Source organism: Nerophis lumbriciformis, linkage group LG23 (genome assembly GCF_033978685.3).
Source record: "Nerophis lumbriciformis linkage group LG23, RoL_Nlum_v2.1, whole genome shotgun sequence".
NCBI classification, from domain to species: Eukaryota; Metazoa; Chordata; class Actinopteri; order Syngnathiformes; family Syngnathidae; genus Nerophis; species Nerophis lumbriciformis.
The window spans coordinates 24722679-24745404 of record NC_084570.2 but is presented as its reverse complement, the minus strand read 5'-3'; positions in this window follow the sequence as shown (position 1 = coordinate 24745404).

Below are 22726 nucleotides of genomic sequence, written 5' to 3'. Positions count from 1 at the left end.
AAAAACCTGGAGAAATGTATCTTTGTTACTTTTACTAGAATAATGATCTTTTGTAAGGTTTGCAAAAACACAAGTTAGTTTTTTTTACTCTATATGACGTTATAACTGTCATACTAAATATAAAAGTTATATAAACATAACTCCAAAACCAAGCCCGAAAACCAAACATGCAATCCGTATACAAATGGCTGTAATATCTATGTTAGTTTTACCATAATCAGGTATTTTGGTAAGGTTTACAAATACAAAAATTAGGTTTTACTTATAATGACAGTATAACTGCCACACTCAATATGACAGTTATTTAATCATAACTCCTAAACCAAATATGCTAAATGGCTAATAATGCCTGGAAAAATGTATCTTTGTGAGTTTTACTGGAAAACAATATTTTGTAAGGTTTGTAAAGGCACAAGTTAGTTTTGTTTTACTCAATATGACAGTATGACTGTCACACTAAATGTAAAAGTTATATAAACATAACTCCAAATCCAAATATGCAATCCGTCTAAAAATGCCTGTAATATTGAATATGTGTGAGTTTTACTAGAATCAGGTATTTTGGTAAGGTTTACTAATACAAAAATTAGGTTTTACTCATAATGACAGTGTAACCGCCATATTCAAAATGACAGTTATTTAAATATAACTCCTAAACCAAACATTCTCAATGGCTAATAATGCCTGGAAAAAATTATCTATGTGAGTTTTACTGGAAATAAATAATTTGTAAGGTTTATAAAGACACAAGTTAGTTTTTTTTTTACTCAATATGATGGTATAGCTGTCATACTAAATATGAAAGTTATATAAACACAACTCCAAAACGCAACATGCAATCAGTCTAAAAATGGCTGTAATATTGAATCTATGTGAGTTTTACTGGAATCAGGTATTTTGGTAATGTTTGCAAATGAAAAAAAATAGGTTTTACTCATAATGACAGTATAACTGCCACACTCAATATGACAGTTATTTAAACATAACTCCTAAACGACACATGCAAAATGGTTAATAATGCCTGGAGAAATGTATCTTTGTGAGTTTCACTGAAAAAAAAATATTTTGTAAGACAAAAGTTAATTTTTTTTACTCAATATGACAGTATATCTGTAATACTAAATGTAAAAAATACATAAACATAACTCCAAAATCAAACATGCATTATGTCTAAAAATGCCTGTAATATTGTATCCATGCGAGTTTTACTAGAATCAGTTGTTTTTGTAAGGTTTGCAATTACAACATATAGGTGAAATAGGCTCCAGCGCCCCCCGCAACCCCAAAGGGAATAAGCGGTAGAAAATGGATGGATGGATGGATGGTTTTACTCACTATGACAGTATACTGTCACATTCAATCTGACAGTTAGTTAAACATAACTATTAAACCACACATGCAAAATGGCTAATAATGCCTGGATAAATGTATCTTTGTGAGATTTCTGGAAAAAAAATAGTTTGTAAGGATTGTAAAGACACAAGTTAGTTTTTTTTTTCTCAATATGATGAGGTGGCGACTTGACCCGATTGTAGCTGAGATAGGATCCAGCGCCCCCGCGACCTCGAAGGGAATAAGCGGTAGAAAATGGATGGATGGATGGACAGTATAACTCTCATACTAAATGTAAAAGTTATCTAAACATAACTCCAAAACCAAACATGCATTATATCTAAAAATGCCTGTAATATTGTATCTATGTGAGTTTTACCAGAATTATGCAATTTGGTAAGGTTTACATACACAAAAATTAGGTTTTACTCATAATGACAGTATAACTGCCACATTCAATATGAAAGTTATGTAAACATAACTCATAAACCACACATGCAAAATGGTTAATAATGCTTGGAGAAATGTATCTTTGTGAGTTTTACTGGAAAAAAAAAAAAAAAATGTAAGGTTTGTAAAGACAAAAGTTAGTTTTTTTTACTCAATAAGACAGTATTACTGGCATACTGAATGTAACATTTAGTATGACAGTTATACTGTCATATTGAATTAAAAAAACTAACTTGCGTCTTTGCAAAACTTACAAAATATATTTTTTTCTAGTAAAACTAACAAAAGATACATGTCTCCAGGCATTATTAGACATGTTGCATGTTTGGTGTAGGAATTATGTTGAAAAACAATTGTATTGCTTTTTTCGCATTATCTCGGGATTTTAAGAACATTACTGTCATATTGAGTAAAAACTAATTTTAATGTTTGCAAGCCTTAAAAAAGCATATGTTTCGAGTAAAACTCACAAGGATGCATTGTTTTAGGCTTTATTAGCCTTTGTGCATGTGTGGTTAGGAAGTTATGTTTAAATAACTGTCAAATTGAATGTAACAGTTGTACTGTCATTAGAGTAAAACTTAATTTTTGTATTTGTAAACCTTACCAAATTACCTGATTCTAGTAAAACTCACAATGATACAATATTTTAGGCATTGTTAGACATAATGCATGTTTACTTTTGGAGTTATGTTTATATAACTTTCATATTTAGTATGACAGTTATACTGTCATATTGAAATAAAAAAACTAACTTGCATCGTTGCAAACCTTACAAAATATATTTTTTCTAGTAAAACTAACAAAGATGCATGTCTCCAGGCATTATTAGACAGAGCCGATCAGTTTACGTTCAAGCGCAGGTGTAGCGAGGCGCGCTCCCGTATCATCTGCTGGTGCGCTGCCCGGTAATTAGACAGCTGTGTCAAATCAAGGAGTACAAAAGACGCCAGCGCAGAGTGGAGAAAGGTTTAGTTCATTACAGTTAACTCAGACTTGTGCCAAGAGTGTACCAAAACCCAAAGCTGAACGGACAGCCGGTAAGATTGCACTTTAATTCTCTTTGTAGGTGTGGCGCACTTGTTGCGCTGGTGAGATGGGGAGATGCGGGGGAGTTGTGTGCATGTAGCGTGCTTAGTCTGGAGGCTAAATACACACAGTGTTTTATGTAACTGTTGTTTAGTAAGGAAGTGTTGATAATATTTGCTTAGTTTGATTAATGTTGGAGCAGTTTGCTTCATCAGGAGAATGAAGTCACTCAATTTAAAGTGTTTGATTTAACTGTGTTGGATCATTGGCTGCTGGTGAAGGCATAGAAAAAGGGTTTTTTTTTTTTTTTTACCTATAGACAGCGTTTAAGATTGAGTGTTTCACTGCTAAATTAATATATTTATATTGGATATGGATTTTAAATATGTATCTAAAATACGTGGTTAATTGGCTAGTTATTTATGTATTTAAATATTGGGTTTTCTGCTGCATTTATCTATTGTGTTTCTGGTGTTTAAATGTATTTTATATGTATCTTGGTGCATTTATGTTGAGACAATTTATTTAAAGTCTGTGTTAACTTAAAGGGAAAATATTTTTCCATTTTCTTGCACTTGTTTAATAGTTAATAATTTGATAGCCTAATTAATAATTGTAAATTATGGGATTGATAATTGATTGATTTTTTTACATCATGTTAATTTTGTGGTGTTTTGTCCTTTAAGGTTTTTCACCTACCAAAGTCTACTAAAGTCTACTAAAGTCTACTAAAGTCTACTAAGTCTGCTAAAGACTGCTAAAAAGACTAAAGAAGAAAAAAGGTGTTTCTTTGTTGGAAAAACTGTTGCAAACCAAAGGAAAATAAAAGGAAAAAAAAATAACTACGTCTGGTTTTTTGAGTGAAATCCAGAAGCCACATTCAGCATTGATACATCCCTTCAAGTGTGGGATAAGCACAGTGATAAAAGCAAAACACTTGACAATGGTATATGAACATAACTCCAAAACCAAACTTGCATTATGTCTAAAAATGCCTGTAATATTGTGTCTTTGTGAGTTTTACCAGAATCGGGTATTTTGGTAAGGTTTACAAATACAAAAATCAGGTTTTACTCACTATGACAGTATAACTGCCACAATCAATATGACAGTTATTTAAACATAACATTACGAATTGCAAGTTTGGTTTTGGACTTATGTTTATAAAACTTTCATACCATCATATTGAGTTAAAAAAAACAAACAGTATCTTTACAAACCATACAAAATATTTTTTTCCAGTAAAAATCACAAAGATACATTTTTCCACGCATTATTAGTCATTTTGCATGTGTGTTTTAGGAGTTATGTTTAAATAACTGTCATATTGAGCGTGGCAGTTATACTGTCATGAGTAAAACCTAATTTTGGTATTTTAAACCTTACCAAAATACCTGATTCTGATAAAACTCACATATATTTAATATTACAGGCATTTTTAAACGGATTGCAAGTTTGGTTTTTGAGTTTAGTTTTGGAGTTATGTTTCTATAACTTTTGTATTTAGTTTGACAGTTATACCGTCATATTGAGTAAAAAAACTTGTCTTTGCAAACCTTACAAAAGATCATTACTCTAGTAAAACTAACAAAGATACATTTCTCCAGGTTTAATAGCCATTTTCATGTGTCGTTTATGAGTTATGTTTAAATAACTGTCATATTGAGTGTGGCACTTATAATGTCACTATCAGTAAAACCTATTTTTTTTTCTTTGTCAACCTTACCAAAATACCTCATTTTGGTAAAACTCACATAGATTCAATATTACAGACATTTTTAGACGGATTGCAACGTGTGTCTTTACAAACCTTACAAAAATATTTGTCCTAGTAAAACTCACAAATATACATTTCTCCAGGCATTATTAGCCATTTTGCATGTGTGGTTTAGGAGTTATGTTTACATAACTGTCAGATTGAATGTGACAGTATACGGTCATAGTGAGTAAAACCTAATTTTTGTATTTGTAAACCTTACCAAAATACCTGATTCTGGTAAAACTCACATAAATACAATATTAAAGGTATTTTTTAGACAAAATTCATGTTTGTTTTTGGAGTTATGTTTATATAACTTTCATATTTAGTATGACGGTTATACCATCATATTGAGTAAAAAAAACAAACTACCTTGTGTCTTTATAAACCTTACAAATTTTTTTTTTCCTGTAAAACTCACAAAGATACATTTCTCCAGGCATTATTAGCCATTTATCATGTTTGGTTTAGGAATTATGTTTAAATACGTGTCATGTTAAATGTGGCAGTTATATTGTCATTATGAGTAAAACCTATTTTTTGTATTTGTAAACCTTACCAAAATACCTGATTCTGGTAAAACTCACATAGATACAATACTACAGGAATTTTTAGACATAAAACATGTTTGGTTTTGGAGTTATGTTTATATAACTTTCATATTTAGTATGACAGTTATACCATCATATTAAGTAAAAAAAACTAATTTGTGTCTTTACAAACCTTACAAGATACAATTTTCCAGGCATTATTAGTAAATTTGCATTTGTTTTTTTGGAGTTATGTTTAAAAAACTGTCATATTGAGTGTGGCAGTTATACTGTCATTATGAGTAAAACCAAATTTTTGTATTTGTAAACCTTACCAAAATACCTGATTTTGGTAAAACTCACATAGATTCAATATTACAGGCATTTTTAGACGGATTGCAAGTTTGGTTTTAGAGTGATGTGTATATAACTTTCATATTTAGTATGACAGTTATACTGTCAAATTGAGTAAAAAATAACAAACTTGTAATTTAACAAACCTTACAAAATATTTTTTTCCAGTAAAATTCACAGAGATACATTTTTCCAGGTATTATTAGTCATTTTGCATGTGTGGTTTAGGAGTTATGTTTAAATAGCTGTCAGATTGAATGTGACAGTATACTGTCATAGTGAGTAAAACCAATATTTTGTATTTGCAAAACTTACAAAAACAGCTGATTCTAGTAAAACTCACATGAATACAATATTACAGGCATTTTTAGACATAATGCATGTTTGGTTTTGGAGTCATGTTTATACTACTTTTACATTTAGTATGACAGTTATACTGTCCATGCATCCATCCATTTTCTACCGCTTATTCCCTTCGGGGTCGCGGGGGGCACTGGAGCCTATCTCAGCTACAATCGGGCGGAAGGCGGGGTACACCCTGGAAAAGTCGCCACCTCATCATATTAAGTAAAAAAAACTAAATTGTTTCTTTACAAACCTTACAAAATATGTTTTTCCAGTAATCTCACAAAGATACATTTCTCCAGGCATTATAGCCATTTTGCATGTGTGGTTTGGTAGTTATGTTTAAATAACTGTCAAATTGAATGTGACAGTATACTATCATGGTGAGTAAAACCAATATTTTGTAATTGCAAACCTTACTACAATTGATTTTAGTAAAACTCGCATGGATACCAAATTACAGGCATTTTTAAACATAATGCATGTTTGGTTTTGGAGTTATGTTTATATATTTTTTACATTTAGTATTACAGTTATACTGTCATATTGAGTAAAAAAAACTAACTTGTGTCTTTATAAACCTTAAAAAAAATGTTTTCCAGTAAAACTCACAAAGATAAATTTATCCAGGCATTATTAGCCATTAGCCATGTTTTGTTTAGAGTTATGTTTAAATAACTGTCATATTGAGTGTGGCAGATATACTGTCATTATGAGTAAAACCTATTTTTTGTATTTGTAAAATTACCAAAATAACTGATTCTGATAAAACTCACATGGATAAAATATTACAGGATTTTTTACACATAAAGCATGTTTCCATCATTTTGAGTAAAAAAAACTAACTTGTGTCTATACAAACCTTACAAAATATTTTGTTTTCAGTAAAACTCACAAACATTACACTTACATTTCTCCAGTTATTATTAGCCATTTTGCATTTGTGGTTTAGAATTTGTGTTTAAATAACAGTCAGATTGAATGTGACAGTATACTGTCATTATGAGTAAAACATAATTTTTGTATTTGTAAACCTTAACAAAATACCTGATTCTAGTAAAACTCACATAGATTCAATATTACAGGCATTTTTAGACGGATTGCATGTTTGGTATTGGAGTTATGTTAATATAACTTTTACATTTATTATGACAGTTATACAAACATATTGAATAAAACAAACCATTTTGTGTCTTATCGAACCTTACAAAATATTTTTTTTTCCTGTAAAACTCACAAAGATACATATCTCCAGGCATTATTAGCCATTTTGCATGTGTGGTTTAGGAGTTATGTTAACATAACCGTCATATTGAGGGTGGCAGTTATACTGTCATTATGAGTAAAACCTAATTTTTGTATTTATAAACCTTAGCAAAATTCCTGATTCTGGTAAAACTCACATAGATACAATATTACAGGCATTTTTAGACATAATGCATGTTTGGTTTTGGAGTTATGTTTATATACATTTTTCCAGGCATTATTAGCTATTTATCATGTTTGGTTTAGGAGTTATGTTTAAATAGCTGTCAGATTGAATGTGACAGTATACTGTCATAGTGAGTAAAACCAATATTTTGTATTTGCAAAATTTACAAAAACAGCTGATTCTAGTAAAACTCACATGAATACAATATTACAGGCATTTTTAGACATAATGCATGTTTGGTTTTGGAGTCATGTTTATACTACTTTTACATTTAGTATGACAGTTATACTGTCCATGCATCCATCCATTTTCTACCGCTTATTCCCTTCGGGGTCGCGGGGGGCACTGGAGCCTATCTCAGCTACAATCGGGCGGAAGGCGGGGTACACCCTGGAAAAGTCGCCACCTCATCATATTAAGTAAAAAAAACTAAATTGTTTCTTTACAAACCTTACAAAATATGTTTTTCCAGTAATCTCACAAAGATACATTTCTCCAGGCATTATAGCCATTTTGCATGTGTGGTTTGGTAGTTATGTTTAAATAACTGTCAAATTGAATGTGACAGTATACTATCATGGTGAGTAAAACCAATATTTTGTAATTGCAAACCTTACTACAATTGATTTTAGTAAAACTCGCATGGATACCAAATTACAGGCATTTTTAAACATAATGCATGTTTGGTTTTGGAGTTATGTTTATATATTTTTTACATTTAGTATTACAGTTATACTGTCATATTGAGTAAAAAAAACTAACTTGTGTCTTTATAAACCTTAAAAAAAATGTTTTCCAGTAAAACTCACAAAGATAAATTTATCCAGGCATTATTAGCCATTAGCCATGTTTTGTTTAGAGTTATGTTTAAATAACTGTCATATTGAGTGTGGCAGATATACTGTCATTATGAGTAAAACCTATTTTTTGTATTTGTAAAATTACCAAAATAACTGATTCTGATAAAACTCACATGGATAAAATATTACAGGATTTTTTACACATAAAGCATGTTTCCATCATTTTGAGTAAAAAAAACTAACTTGTGTCTATACAAACCTTACAAAATATTTTGTTTTCAGTAAAACTCACAAACATTACACTTACATTTCTCCAGTTATTATTAGCCATTTTGCATCTGTGGTTTAGAATTTGTGTTTAAATAACAGTCAGATTGAATGTGACAGTATACTGTCATAGTGAGTAAAACATAATTTTTGTATTTGTAAACCTTAACAAAATACCTGATTCTAGTAAAACTCACATAGATTCAATATTACAGGCATTTTTAGACGGATTGCATGTTTGGTATTGGAGTTATGTTAATATAACTTTTACATTTATTATGACAGTTATACAAACATATTGAATAAAACAAACCATTTTGTGTCTTATCGAACCTTACAAAATATTTTTTTTTCCTGTAAAACTCACAAAGATACATATCTCCAGGCACTATTAGCCATTTTGCATGTGTGGTTTAGGAGTTATGTTAACATAACCGTCATATTGAGGGTGGCAGTTATACTGTCATTATGAGTAAAACCTAATTTTTGTATTTATAAACCTTAGCAAAATTCCTGATTCTGGTAAAACTCACATAGATACAATATTACAGGCATTTTTAGACATAATGCATGTTTGGTTTTGGAGTTATGTTTATATACATTTTTCCAGGCATTATTAGCTATTTATCATGTTTGGTTTAGGAGTTATGTTTAAATAACTGTCATATCAAATGAAGCAGTTATACTGTCATTATGAGTAAAACCCAAGTTTTGTATTTGTAAACCTTACCAAATAACCTGATTCTGGTAAAACTCATATAGATTCAATATTACAGGCAGTTTAAGACGGATTGCAAGTTTGGTTTAGGAGTTTGGTTTTGGAATGATGTTTATATTACTTTTCTATTTAGTTTGACAGTTATACCATCATATTGAGTAAAAAACAAAAAAAACTTTTGTCTTTACCATCCTTACAAAATATGTTTTTTCTAGTAAAACTCACAAAGATACATTTTTCCAGGCATGATTAGCTATTTAGCATGTTTGGTTTAGAGTTATGTTTAAATAACTGTTATTTTGAATAAAAAATAAAAATACCCGATCCTGGTAAAAATCACATATATACAATATTGCAGGCATTTTTAGACATAATGCATGTTTGGTTTTGGAGTTATGTTTATACAACTTTCATATTTAGTATGACAGTTATACCATCATATTGAGTAAAAAAAAAATAACTTGTGTCTTTATAAACCTTACAATTTTTTTTCCCCAGTAAAATTCACAAAGATACATTTCTCCAGGCAAAATTAGTCATTTATCATGTTTGGTTTAGGAGTTATGTTTAAATAACTGTCATAATGAGTGTGGCAGTTATACTGTCATTATGAGTAAAAACTATTTTTTGTATTTGTAAACCTTACCAAAATACCTGATTCTGGTAAAACCCACATCGATACAATATTACAGGAATTTTTAGACATAAATCATGTTTGGTTTTGGAGTTATGTTTATATAACTTTCATATTTAGTATGACAGTTTTACTGTCATATTAAGTAAAAAAAACTAACTTGTGTCTTTACAAACCTTATACATTTTTTCTTTTTTTTTTTTCCCAGAAAAATTCACAAAGATACATTTTTCCAGGCATTATTAGCCATTTTGTAATTGTGGTTTAGGAGTTACAGTATGTTTAAATAACTGTCAGATTGAATGTGACAGTATACTGTCATTGTGAGTAAAACCTAATTTTTGTATTTGTAAAACTTATGTACCATCCTATTGAGTAAAAAAAAAAATAACTTGGGTCTTTATAAACCTTACAAAAAAAAATGTTCCCAGTAAAACTCACAAAGATACATTTCTCCAGGCATAATTAGTCATTTATCATGTTTGGTTTAGGAGTTATGTTTAAACAACTGTCATATTGAGTGTGGCAGTTATACTGTCATTATGAGTAAAACCTATTTTTTGTATTTGTTAACTTTACCAAAATACCTGATTCTGGTAAAACCCACATCGATACAATATTACAGGAATTTTTAGACATAAAGCATGTTTGGTTTTGGAGTTATGTTTATATAACTTTCATATTTAGTATGACATTTATACCATCATATTGAGTAAAAAACAAAAAAATAATTGGTATCTTTACAAACCTTACAAAATATTGTTTTCCAGTAAAATTCACAAATATACCTTGCTCTAGGCATTATTGGTAATTTTGCATTTGTGTTTTAGGAGTTATGTTTAATTAACTGTCATATTGAGTGTGGCAGTTATGCTGTCACTATGAGTAAAACCCAATTTTTGTTTTTGTAAACCTTACCAAAATACCTGATTCTGATAAAACTCACATGTATTCAATATTACAGGCATTTTTAGACAGATTGCATATTTGGTTTTGGAGTTGTGTTTATATAACTTTCATATATAGTATGACAGCTATACTGCTAAATTGTGTAAAAAAAAACAACAACTAAATTGTGTCTTTACAAACCTTACAAAAAATGTCCAGTAAAATTCACAAAGATACATTCTTTAAGGCATTATTAGCCATTTTGTCAGATTAAATGTGACAGTATAATGTCATTATGATTAAAACTAATATTTTGTATTTTTAAACCTTACAAAAACAACTGATTCTAGTAAAACTCACATGGATACAAAATTATAGGCATTTTTAGACATAATGCATGTTTGGTGGCAGTCAATGTGGCAGTTATACTGTCATTATGAGTAAAACCTAATTTTTGTATTTTTCAACCTTACCAAAATACCTGATTCTGGTATAACTCACATAGATACAATACTAAAGGCATTTTTAGACATAATGCATGTTTGGTTTTGGAGTTATGTTTATACAACTTTTATATTTAGTATGACAGTTATACCATCATATTGAGTAAAAAAAATAATAACTTGTGTCTTTATAAACCTTACAAAAAAAAAATGTTCCCAGTAAAACTCACAAAGATACAGATATCCAGATATAATTAGCCATTTATTATTGGCATAATCAGTAAAAAACTACTTTTTGTGTTTGCAAGCCTTAAAATAGCATATGTTTCGTGTAAAACTCACAAGGATGCATTGTTTTAGGCTTTATTAGCCTATTTTGCATGTGTGGTTAGGAAGTTATGTTTAAATAACTGTCAAATTGAATGTAGCAGTTATCTGTCATTATGAGTAAACCCCTAATTTATGTAATTGTACACCTTACCAAATTAACTGATTCTTGTAAAACTCACATAGATACAATATTTTAGGCATTTTTAGAAATAATGCATGTTCAATTTTGGAGTTATGTTTATATAACTTTCATATTTGGTATGACAGTTATACTGTCATATTGAATTAAAAAAACTAACTTACCTCTATGCAAAACTTACAAAAGATAATTTTTCTAGTAAAACTAACAAAGATACATATCTTCACGCATTTTTAGACATGTTGCATGTTTGGTGTAGGAATTATGATGAAAAACATTTTTATTGCTTATTTCGCATTATCTCAGGATTTTAAGAACATAACTGTCATAATGAGTAAAAAACTACTTTTTGTGTTTGCAAGCCTTAAAATAGCATATGTTTGAATTAAAACTCACAAGGATGCATTGTTTTAGGCTTTATTAACCTATTTGCATGTGTGGTTAGGAAGTTATGTTTAAATAACAGTCAAATCGAATGTAGCAGTTATACTGTCATTATGAAAAAAAACTATTTTTGTATTTGTAAACCTTATCAAATTACCTTATTCTGGTGAAACTCACAGAGATACAATATTACAGGCATTTTTAGACATAATGCATGTTCATTTTTGGAGTTATGTTTGTATAACTTTCATATTTGGTATGACAGTTATACTGTCATATTGAATTAAAAAAACTTATTTGCCTCTTTGCAAAACTTACAAAAGTTACTTTTTCTAGTAAAACTAACACAGATACATGTCTTCAGGCATTATTAGACATGTTGCATGTTTGGTGTAGGAATTATGTTGAAAAACATTTTTATTGCTTATTTCGCATTATCTCAGGATTTTAAGAACATTACTGTCAAAATGAGTAAAACACTACTTTTTGTGTTTGCAAGCCTTAAAATAGCATACATTTCGAGTAAAACTCACAAGGATGCATAGTTTTAGGCTTTATTAACCTATTTGCATGTGTGGTTAGGGAGTTATGTTTAAATAACAGTCAAATTGAATGTAGCAGTTAACTATCATTATGAGTAAACCCCTAATTTATGTATTGTACACCTTACCAAATTAACTGATTCTTGTAAAACTCACATAGATACAATATTTTAGGCATTTTTAGACATAATGCATGTTCAGTTTTGGAGTTATGTTTATATAACTTTCATATTTGGTATGACAGTTATACTGTCATATTGTATTAAAAAAACTAACTTGAGTCTTTGTAAAACTTACAAAAGATAATTTTTCTAGTATAACTAACAAAGATACATGTATCCAGGCACTATTAGACATGTTGCATGTTTGGTGTAGGAATTATGATGAAAAACATTTTTATTGCTTATTTCGCATTATCTCAGGATTTTAAGAACATTACTGTCATAATGAGTAAAAAACTACTTTTTGTGTTTGCAAGCCTTAAAATAGCATATGTTTCGAGTAAAACTCACAAGGATGCATTGTTTTAGGCTTTATTAGCCTATTTGCATGTGTGTTTAGGAAGTTATGTTTAAATAACTGTAAAATTGAATATAGCCGTTATACTGTCATTATGAGAAAAACCCAATTTTTGTATTTGTAAACCTTACCAAATTACCTTATTCTGGTAAAATTTACATAGATACAATATTTTAGGCATTTTTAGACATAATGCATGTTCATTTTTGGAGTTATGTTTATATAACTTTTACATTTAGTTTGACAGTTATACTGTCATATTGAATTAAAAAACTTTTTTGCCTCTTTGCAAAACTTACAAAAGTTACTTTTTCTAGTAAAACTAACACAGATACATGTCTTCAGGCATTATTAGACATGTTGCATGTTTGGTGTAGGAATTATGTTGAAAAACATTTTTATTGCTTATTTCGCATTATCTCAGGATTTTAAGAACATTACTGTCAAAATGAGTAAAACACTACTTTTTGTGTTTGCAAGCCTTAAAATAGCATACATTTCGAGTAAAACTCACAAGGATGCATAGTTTTAGGCTTTATTAACCTATTTGCATGTGTGGTTAGGGAGTTATGTTTAAATAACAGTCAAATTGAATGTAGCAGTTAACTATCATTATGAGTAAACCCCTAATTTATGTAATTGTACACCTTACCAAATTAACTGATTCTTGTAAAACTCACATAGATACAATATTTTAGGCATTTTTAGACATAATGCATGTTCAGTTTTGGAGTTATGTTTATATAACTTTCATATTTGGTATGACAGTTATACTGTCATATTGTATTAAAAAAACTAACTTGAGTCTTTGTAAAACTTACAAAAGATAATTTTTCTAGTATAACTAACAAAGATACATGTATCCAGGCACTATTAGACATGTTGCATGTTTGGTGTAGGAATTATGATGAAAAACATTTTTATTGCTTATTTCGCATTATCTCAGGATTTTAAGAACATTACTGTCATAATGAGTAAAAAACTACTTTTTGTGTTTGCAAGCCTTAAAATAGCATATGTTTCGAGTAAAACTCACAAGGATGCATTGTTTTAGGCTTTATTAGCCTATTTGCATGTGTGTTTAGGAAGTTATGTTTAAATAACTGTAAAATTGAATATAGCCGTTATACTGTCATTATGAGAAAAACCCAATTTTTGTATTTGTAAACCTTACCAAATTACCTTATTCTGGTAAAACTCACATAGATACAATATTTTAGGCATTTTTAGACATAATGCATGTTCAGTTTTGGAGTTATGTTTATATAACTTTCATATTTGGTATGACAGTTATACTGTCATATTGGATTAAAAAAACTAACTTGAGTCTTTGTAAAACTTACAAAAGATAATTTTTCTAGTATAACTAACAAAGATACATGTATCCATGCATTATTAGACATGTTGCATGTTTGGTGTAGGAATTATGATGAAAAACATTTTTATTGCTTATTTTGCATTATCTCAGGTTTTGAAGAACATTACTGTCAAAATTAGTAAAAAACTACTTTTTGTATTTGCAAGCCTTAAAATAGCATATGTTTCGAGTAAAACTCACAAGGATGCATTGTTTTAGGCTTTATTAACCTATTTGTATGTGTGATTAGGAAGTTATGTTTAAATAACAGTCAAATTGAATGTAGCAGTTATACTGTCATTATGAAAAAAAACTATTTTTGTATTTGTAAACCTTACCAAATTACCTGATTCTGGTGAAACTCACATAGATACAATATTACAGGCAATTTTAGACATAATGCATGTTCAGTTTTGGAGTTATGTTTATAAATAAATAATGATAAATGGGTTGTACTTGTATAGCGCTTTTCTGCCTTCAAGGTACTCAAAGCGCTTTGACACTACTTCCATATTTACCTATTCACACACACATTCACACACTGATTAGGGAGCTGCCATGCAAGGCGCTAACCAGCACCCATCAGGAGCAAGGGTGAAGTGTCTTGCTCAGAACACAACGGACATGACGAGGTTGGTACTAGGTGGGGATTGAACGAGGGACCTTCGGGTCGCGCACGGCCATTCTTCCACTGCGCCACGCCGTCCCAATTATATAACTTTCATATTTGGTATGACAGTTAGACTGTCATATTGAATTAAAAAAACTAACTTGCCTCTTTGCAAAACTTACAAAAGATAATTTTTCTAGTAAAACTAACAAAGATACACGTCTTCAGGCATTATTAGACATAATGCATGTTTGGTGTAGGAATTATGTTGAAAAACATTTTTTTTGCTTATTTTGCATTATCTCAGGATTTTAAGAACATTACTGTCAAAATGAGTAAAAAAATACTTTTTGTGTTTGCAAGCCTTAAAATAGCATATGTTTCGAGTAAAACTCACAAGGATGCATTGTTTTAGGCTTTATTAACCTATTTTGCATGTGTGGTTAGGGAGTTATGTTTAAATAACAGTCAAATTGAATGTAGCAGTTAACTGTCATTGTGAGTAAACCCCTAATTTATGTAATTGTACACCTTACCAAAATAACTGATTCTTGTAAAACTCACATATATACAATATTTTAGGCATTTTTAGACATAATGCATGTTCAGTTTTGGAGTTATGTTTATATAACTTTCATATTTGGTATGACAGTGAGACTGTCATATTGAATTAAAAAAACTAACTTGCCTCTTTGCAAAACTTACAAAAGATATTTTTTCTAGTAAAACTAACAAAGATACACGTCTTCAGGCATTATTAGACATGTTGCATGTTTGGTGTAGGAATTATGTTGAAAAACATTTTTATTGCTTATTTTGCATTATCTCAGGATTTTAAGAACATTACTGTCAAAATGAGTAAAAAACTACTTTTTGTGTTTGCAAGCCTTAAAATAGCATATGTTTCGAGTAAAACTCACAAGGATGCATTGTTTTAGGCTTTATTAACCTATTTTGCATGTGTGGTTAGGGAGTTATGTTTAAATAACAGTCAAATTGAATGTAGCAGTTAACTGTCATTATGAGTAAACCCCTAATTTATGTAATTGTACACCTTACCAAAATAACTGATTCTTGTAAAACTCACATAGATACAATATTTTAGGCATTTTTAGACATAATGCATGTTCAGTTTTGGAGTTATGTTTATATAACTTTCATATTTGGTATGACAGTTATACTGTCATATTGGATTAAAAAAACTAACTTGAGTCTTTGTAAAACTTACAAAAGATAATTTTTCTAGTATAACTAACAAAGATACATGTATCCATGCATTATTAGACATGTTGCATGTTTGTTGTAGGAATTATGATGAAAAACATTTTTATTGCTTATTTCGCATTATCTCAGGATTTTAAGAACATTACTGTCATAATCAGTAAAAAACTACTTTTTGTGTTTGCAAGCCTTAAAATAGCATATGTTTCGAGTAAAACTCACAAGGATGCATTGTTTTAGGCTTTATTAACCTATTTTGCATGTGTGGTTAGGGAGTTATGTTTAAATAACAGTCAAATTGAATGTAGCAGTTAACTGTCATTATGAGTAAACCCCTAATTTATGTAATTGTACACCTTACCAAAATAACTGATTCTTGTAAAACTCACATAGATACAATATTTTAGGCATTTTTAGACATAATGCATGTTCAGTTTTGGAGTTATGTTTATATAACTTTCATATTTGGTATGACAGTTAGACTGTCATATTGAATTAAAAAAACTAACTTACCTCTTTGCAAAACTTACAAAAGATAATTTTTCTAGTAAAACAAACAAAGATACATGTCTTCAGGCATTATTAGACATGTTGCATGTTTGGTGTAGGAATTATGTTGAAAAACATTTTTATTGCTTATTTTGCATTATCTCAGGATTTTAAGAACATTACTGTCAAAATGAGTAAAAAACTACTTTTTGTGTTTGCAAGCCTAAAATAGCATATGTTTCGAGTAAAACTCACAAGGATGCATTGTTTTAGGCTTTATTAACCTATTTTGCATGTGTGGTTAGTGGGTTATGTTTAAATAACAGTCAAATTGAATGTAGCAGTTAACTGTCATTATGAGTAAAGCCCTAATTTATGTAATTGTACACCTTACCAAAATAACTGATTCTTGTAAAACTCACATAGATACAATATTTTAGGCATTTTTAGACATAATGCATGTTCATTTTTGGAGTTATGTTTATATAACTTTCATATTTGGTATGACAGTTATACTGTCATATTGGATTAAAAAAACTAACTTGAGTCTTTGTAAAACTTACAAAAGATAATTTTTCTAGTATAACTAACAAAGATACATGTATCCATGCATTATTAGACATGTTGCATGTTTGGTGTAGGAATTATGATGAAAAACATTTTTATTGCTTATTTTGCATTATCTCAGGTTTTGAAGAACATTACTGTCAAAATTAGTAAAAAACTACTTTTTGTATTTGCAAGCCTTAAAATAGCATATGTTTCGAGTAAAACTCACAAGGATGCATTGTTTTAGGCTTTATTAACCTATTTGTATGTGTGATTAGGAAGTTATGTTTAAATAACAGTCAAATTGAATGTAGCAGTTATACTGTCATTATGAAAAAAAACTATTTTTGTATTTGTAAACCTTACCAAATTACCTGATTCTGGTGAAACTCACATAGATACAATATTACAGGCAATTTTAGACATAATGCATGTTCAGTTTTGGAGTTATGTTTATAAATAAATAATGATAAATGGGTTGTACTTGTATAGCGCTTTTCTGCCTTCAAGGTACTCAAAGCGCTTTGACACTACTTCCATATTTACCTATTCACACACACATTCACACACTGATTAGGGAGCTGCCATGCAAGGCGCTAACCAGCACCCATCAGGAGCAAGGGTGAAGTGTCTTGCTCAGAACACAACGGACATGACGAGGTTGGTACTAGGTGGGGATTGAACGAGGGACCTTCGGGTCGCGCACGGCCATTCTTCCACTGCGCCACGCCGTCCCAATTATATAACTTTCATATTTGGTATGACAGTTAGACTGTCATATTGAATTAAAAAAACTAACTTGCCTCTTTGCAAAACTTACAAAAGATAATTTTTCTAGTAAAACTAACAAAGATACACGTCTTCAGGCATTATTAGACATAATGCATGTTTGGTGTAGGAATTATGTTGAAAAACATTTTTTTTGCTTATTTTGCATTATCTCAGGATTTTAAGAACATTACTGTCAAAATGAGTAAAAAAATACTTTTTGTGTTTGCAAGCCTTAAAATAGCATATGTTTCGAGTAAAACTCACAAGGATGCATTGTTTTAGGCTTTATTAACCTATTTTGCATGTGTGGTTAGGGAGTTATGTTTAAATAACAGTCAAATTGAATGTAGCAGTTAACTGTCATTATGAGTAAACCCCTAATTTATGTAATTGTACACCTTACCAAAATAACTGATTCTTGTAAAACTCACATAGATACAATATTTTAGGCATTTTTAGACATAATGCATGTTCAGTTTTGGAGTTATGTTTATATAACTTTCATATTTGGTATGACAGTTATACTGTCATATTGGATTAAAAAAACTAACTTGAGTCTTTGTAAAACTTACAAAAGATAATTTTTCTAGTATAACTAACAAAGATACATGTATCCATGCATTATTAGACATGTTGCATGTTTGGTGTAGGAATTATGATGAAAAACATTTTTATTGCTTATTTCGCATTATCTCAGGATTTTAAGAACATTACTGTCATAATCAGTAAAAAACTACTTTTTGTGTTTGCAAGCCTTAAAATAGCATATGTTGCGAGTAAAACTCACAAGGATGCATTGTTTTAGGCTTTATTAGCCTATTTGCATGTGTGGTTAGGAAGTTATAATTAAATAACTGTCAAATTGAATATAGCAGTTTTACTGTCATTATGAGAAAAAAACCAATTTTTATATTTGTAAACCTTACAAAATTACCTTATTCTGGTAAAACTCACATGGATACAATATTTTAGGCATTTTTAGACATAATGTATGTTCAGTTTTGGAGTTATGTTTATATAAATTTTACATTTAGTTTGACAGTTATACTGTTATATTGAATTAAAAAAACTAACTTGCGTCGTTTCAAAACTTACAAAAGATACATTTTCTAGTAAAACTAACAAAGATACATGTCTTCAGGCATTATTAGACATGTTGCATGTTTGGTGTAGGAATTATGTTGAAAAATTTTTTATTGCTTTTTTCGCATAATCTCAGGATTTTAAGAACATTACTGGCATATTGAGTAAAAAACTACTATGACAGTATACTGTCACATTCAATCTGACTGTTATTTAAACATAACTCCTAAACCATGCAAGCAAAATGTCAAATAATGCCTAGAGAAATGTATCTTTGTAAGTTATACAGGAAAAAATAGTATAACTGTCATACTAAATATGAAAGTTGAATAAATATAACACCAAGTTTTACCAGAATCGGTTATTTTGGTAAGGTTTACAAATACAAAAATTGGGTTTTACTCATAATGACAGTATAACTGCCATATTCAAAATAACAGTTTTTTAAACATAACTCCTAAACCAAATATGCTAAATGGCTAATAATGCCTGGAGAAATGAATCTTTGTGAGTTTTACTAGAAAAAAAAAAAATTGTAAGGTTTGTAAAGACAAAAGTTAGTTGTTCTTTTTACTCAATATATAACTGTCATACTAAATATGAAAGTTAGATAAACATAATTCCAAGACCAAACTCCTAAACCAAACTTGCAGTCTGTCTTAAACTGCCTGTAATATTGAATCTATGTGAGTTTTGCCAGAATCAGGTATTTTGGTAAGGTTTACAAATACAAAACTTGGGTTTTACTCATAATGACAGTATAACTGCAACATTTAATATGACAGTTATTTAAACATGACTCCTAAACCAAACATGATAAATGACTAATAATGCCTGGAGAAATGTATCTTTGTGAGTTTTACTGGAAAAAAATAATGTGTAAGGTTATAAAGACACAAGTTATTTTTTATTTATTTAATACGATGGTATAACTGTCAAATATGAAAGTTTTATAAACATAACTCCAAAACCAAAATGCATTTTGTCTAAAAATGCCTGTAATATTGAGTCTTACCAGAATCAGGTATTTTGGTAAGGTTGACAAATACAAACATTAGGTTTTACTCATAATGACAGTATACTGCCACGTTCAATATGACAATTATTTAAACAAAACTCCAAAACCAAACATGCATTATGTCTAAAAATTCCTATAATTTTGTATCTACGTGATTTTTACTAGAATCAGTTGTTTTTGTAAGGTTTACAAATACAAAATATTAGTTTTTCTCATAATGAGAGTATACTGTCACAATCAATCTGACAAAATGGTTAATAATGCCTGGAGGAATGTACCTTTGTGAATTTTATTGGAACAAAAAATTTTGTAAAGTTTGTAAAGACACACGTTAGTTTTTTTTTTACTTAATTTTACAGTATAGCTGTCATACTATATATGAAAGTTTTATAAACATAACTCCAAAACCAAACATGCAATCCGTCTAAAAATGTCTGTAATATTTATTATATGTAAGTTTTATCAGAATCAGGTATTTTGGCAAGGTTTACAAATCAAAAAATTAGGTTTTACTCATAGTGACAGTATTCTTTGTGAGTTTTGGGGGGAAAAAATTGTAAGGTTTATAAGGACACGTTTTTTTTATTTTTACTCAATATGATGGTATACTGTCATACTAAATATGAAAGTTGTATAAACATAACTCCAAAACCAAACATGCATTATGTCTAAAAATGCCTGCAATATTGTATCTATGTGATTTTTACCAGAATCAGGTATTTTTGGTAAGGTTTACAAATACAAAAATTAGGTTTTACTCAGAATGACAGTATACTGTCACATTCAATCTGAAAGTTATTTAAACATAACTCCTAAACCACAAATACAAAATGGCTAATAATGCCTGGAGAAATGTATCTTTGTGAGTTATCCTGGAAAAATTGTTTTTTTATAAGGTTTGTAAGATACAAGTTAGTTTTTTTTTTACTTAATATGACACCTATTTAAACATAACTCCTAAAACACAAATGCAAAATGACTAATAATGCCTAGAGAAATGTATATTTGCGAATTTTACTGGAAAACAATATTTTGTAAGGTTTGTAAAGATACAAATTAGTGTTTTATTACTCAATATGATGGTATAACTGTCATACTAAATATGAAAGTTATATAAACATAACTCCAAAACCAAACATATTTTATGTCTAAAAATTCCTGTAATATTGTATCGATGTGGGTTTTACCAGAATCAGGTATTTTGGTAAGGTTTACAAATACAAAAAATATGTTTTACTCATAATGACAGTATAACTGCCACACTCAATATGACAGTTATTCAAACATAACTCCTAAGCCGAACATGTTAAATGGCTAATAAAGCCTGGGGAAATGGATCTTTGTGAGGTTAACTGGAAAACAATTTTTTTGTAAGGTTTGTAAAGACAGAAGTTAGTTTTTTTTACTCATAATGACAGTATAACTGCCACATTCAAAATGACAGTTATATAAACATAACGCCAAAACCAAACATGCATTATGTCTAAAAATGCCTGTAATATTAAATCTATGTGAGTTTGACCAGAATCAGGTTTTTTGGTAAGGTTTACAAATACAAAAAGTAGGTTTTACTCATAATGACAGTATAACTGCCACGTTCAAAATTACAGTTATTTAAACATAAGTCCTAATTTAAACATGCTAAATGGCTAATTCTGCCTGGAGAAAGGTATCTTTGTGAGTTTAACTGGAAAATAAAAATATTTTGTAAGGTTTGTTAAGACACAAGTTAGTTTTTTTTAGTCAATATGTGTATAACTGTCATAATAAATGTAAATTTTATATGAACATAACTCCAAAACCAAACATGCATTATGTCTAAAAATGCCTGTAATATTGTATCTATGTGATTTTTACCAGAATCAGGTATTTTGATAAGGTTTACAAATACAAAATCTAGGTTTTACTCATAATAACAGTATAACTGCCACACTCAATATGACAGTTATTTAAACATAACTCCTAAACCAAACATGATAAATGGCTAAGTATACCTGGAGAAATGTATCTTTGTGAGTTTTGCTGGAAAAAAAAATATGTACCGTATTTTCCGCACTATAAGGCGCACCTAAAAACCACAAATTTTCTCAAAAGCTGACAGTGCGCCTTATAATCTGGTGCGCCTTATATATGGGTTAATATTAATATTAATTTTCATAAAGTTTAGGTCTCGCAACTACGGTAAACAGCCGCCATCTTTTTTCCCCGTAGAAGAAGCGCGCGGTGCATGCTGGGATATGTGACGTTTCATTTCCATTTGTGTGTTTATGTAAAGACCCCAAAATGGCTCCTATTAAGTGTGTTGTCTGTCTAATTATAAATAATGCAGACGAGGCGTGTTAACTGAGTTCTCAACGTTTACTCACAGCGTGCTCATAACCACATTCTAACTGCCAGCACATACAACAACGCTTCTCAGGGCTACCGCGCATGCTCGTCACTATCGTTGCATGCTGGGTAGTGTAGTTGTTATATTTGCTAGCTCATAACATCACATTAAGAGACACGCTTACGCGCTTAATTCAATACTCGCCGTCATTCCGGGTGGATTGACAAAAGACCTCCAGCCGCTAGATATTGGTGTCAACAGAGCATTCGAAGCTAGACTGCTAACTGCGTGGGAACAGTGGATGACAGAAGGCGAACACACGTGACGTTCACCAAGACAGGGAGACAGCGCCGGACGACATACGCCAACATCTGCCAATGGATCGTAAATGCCTGGGCAGATAT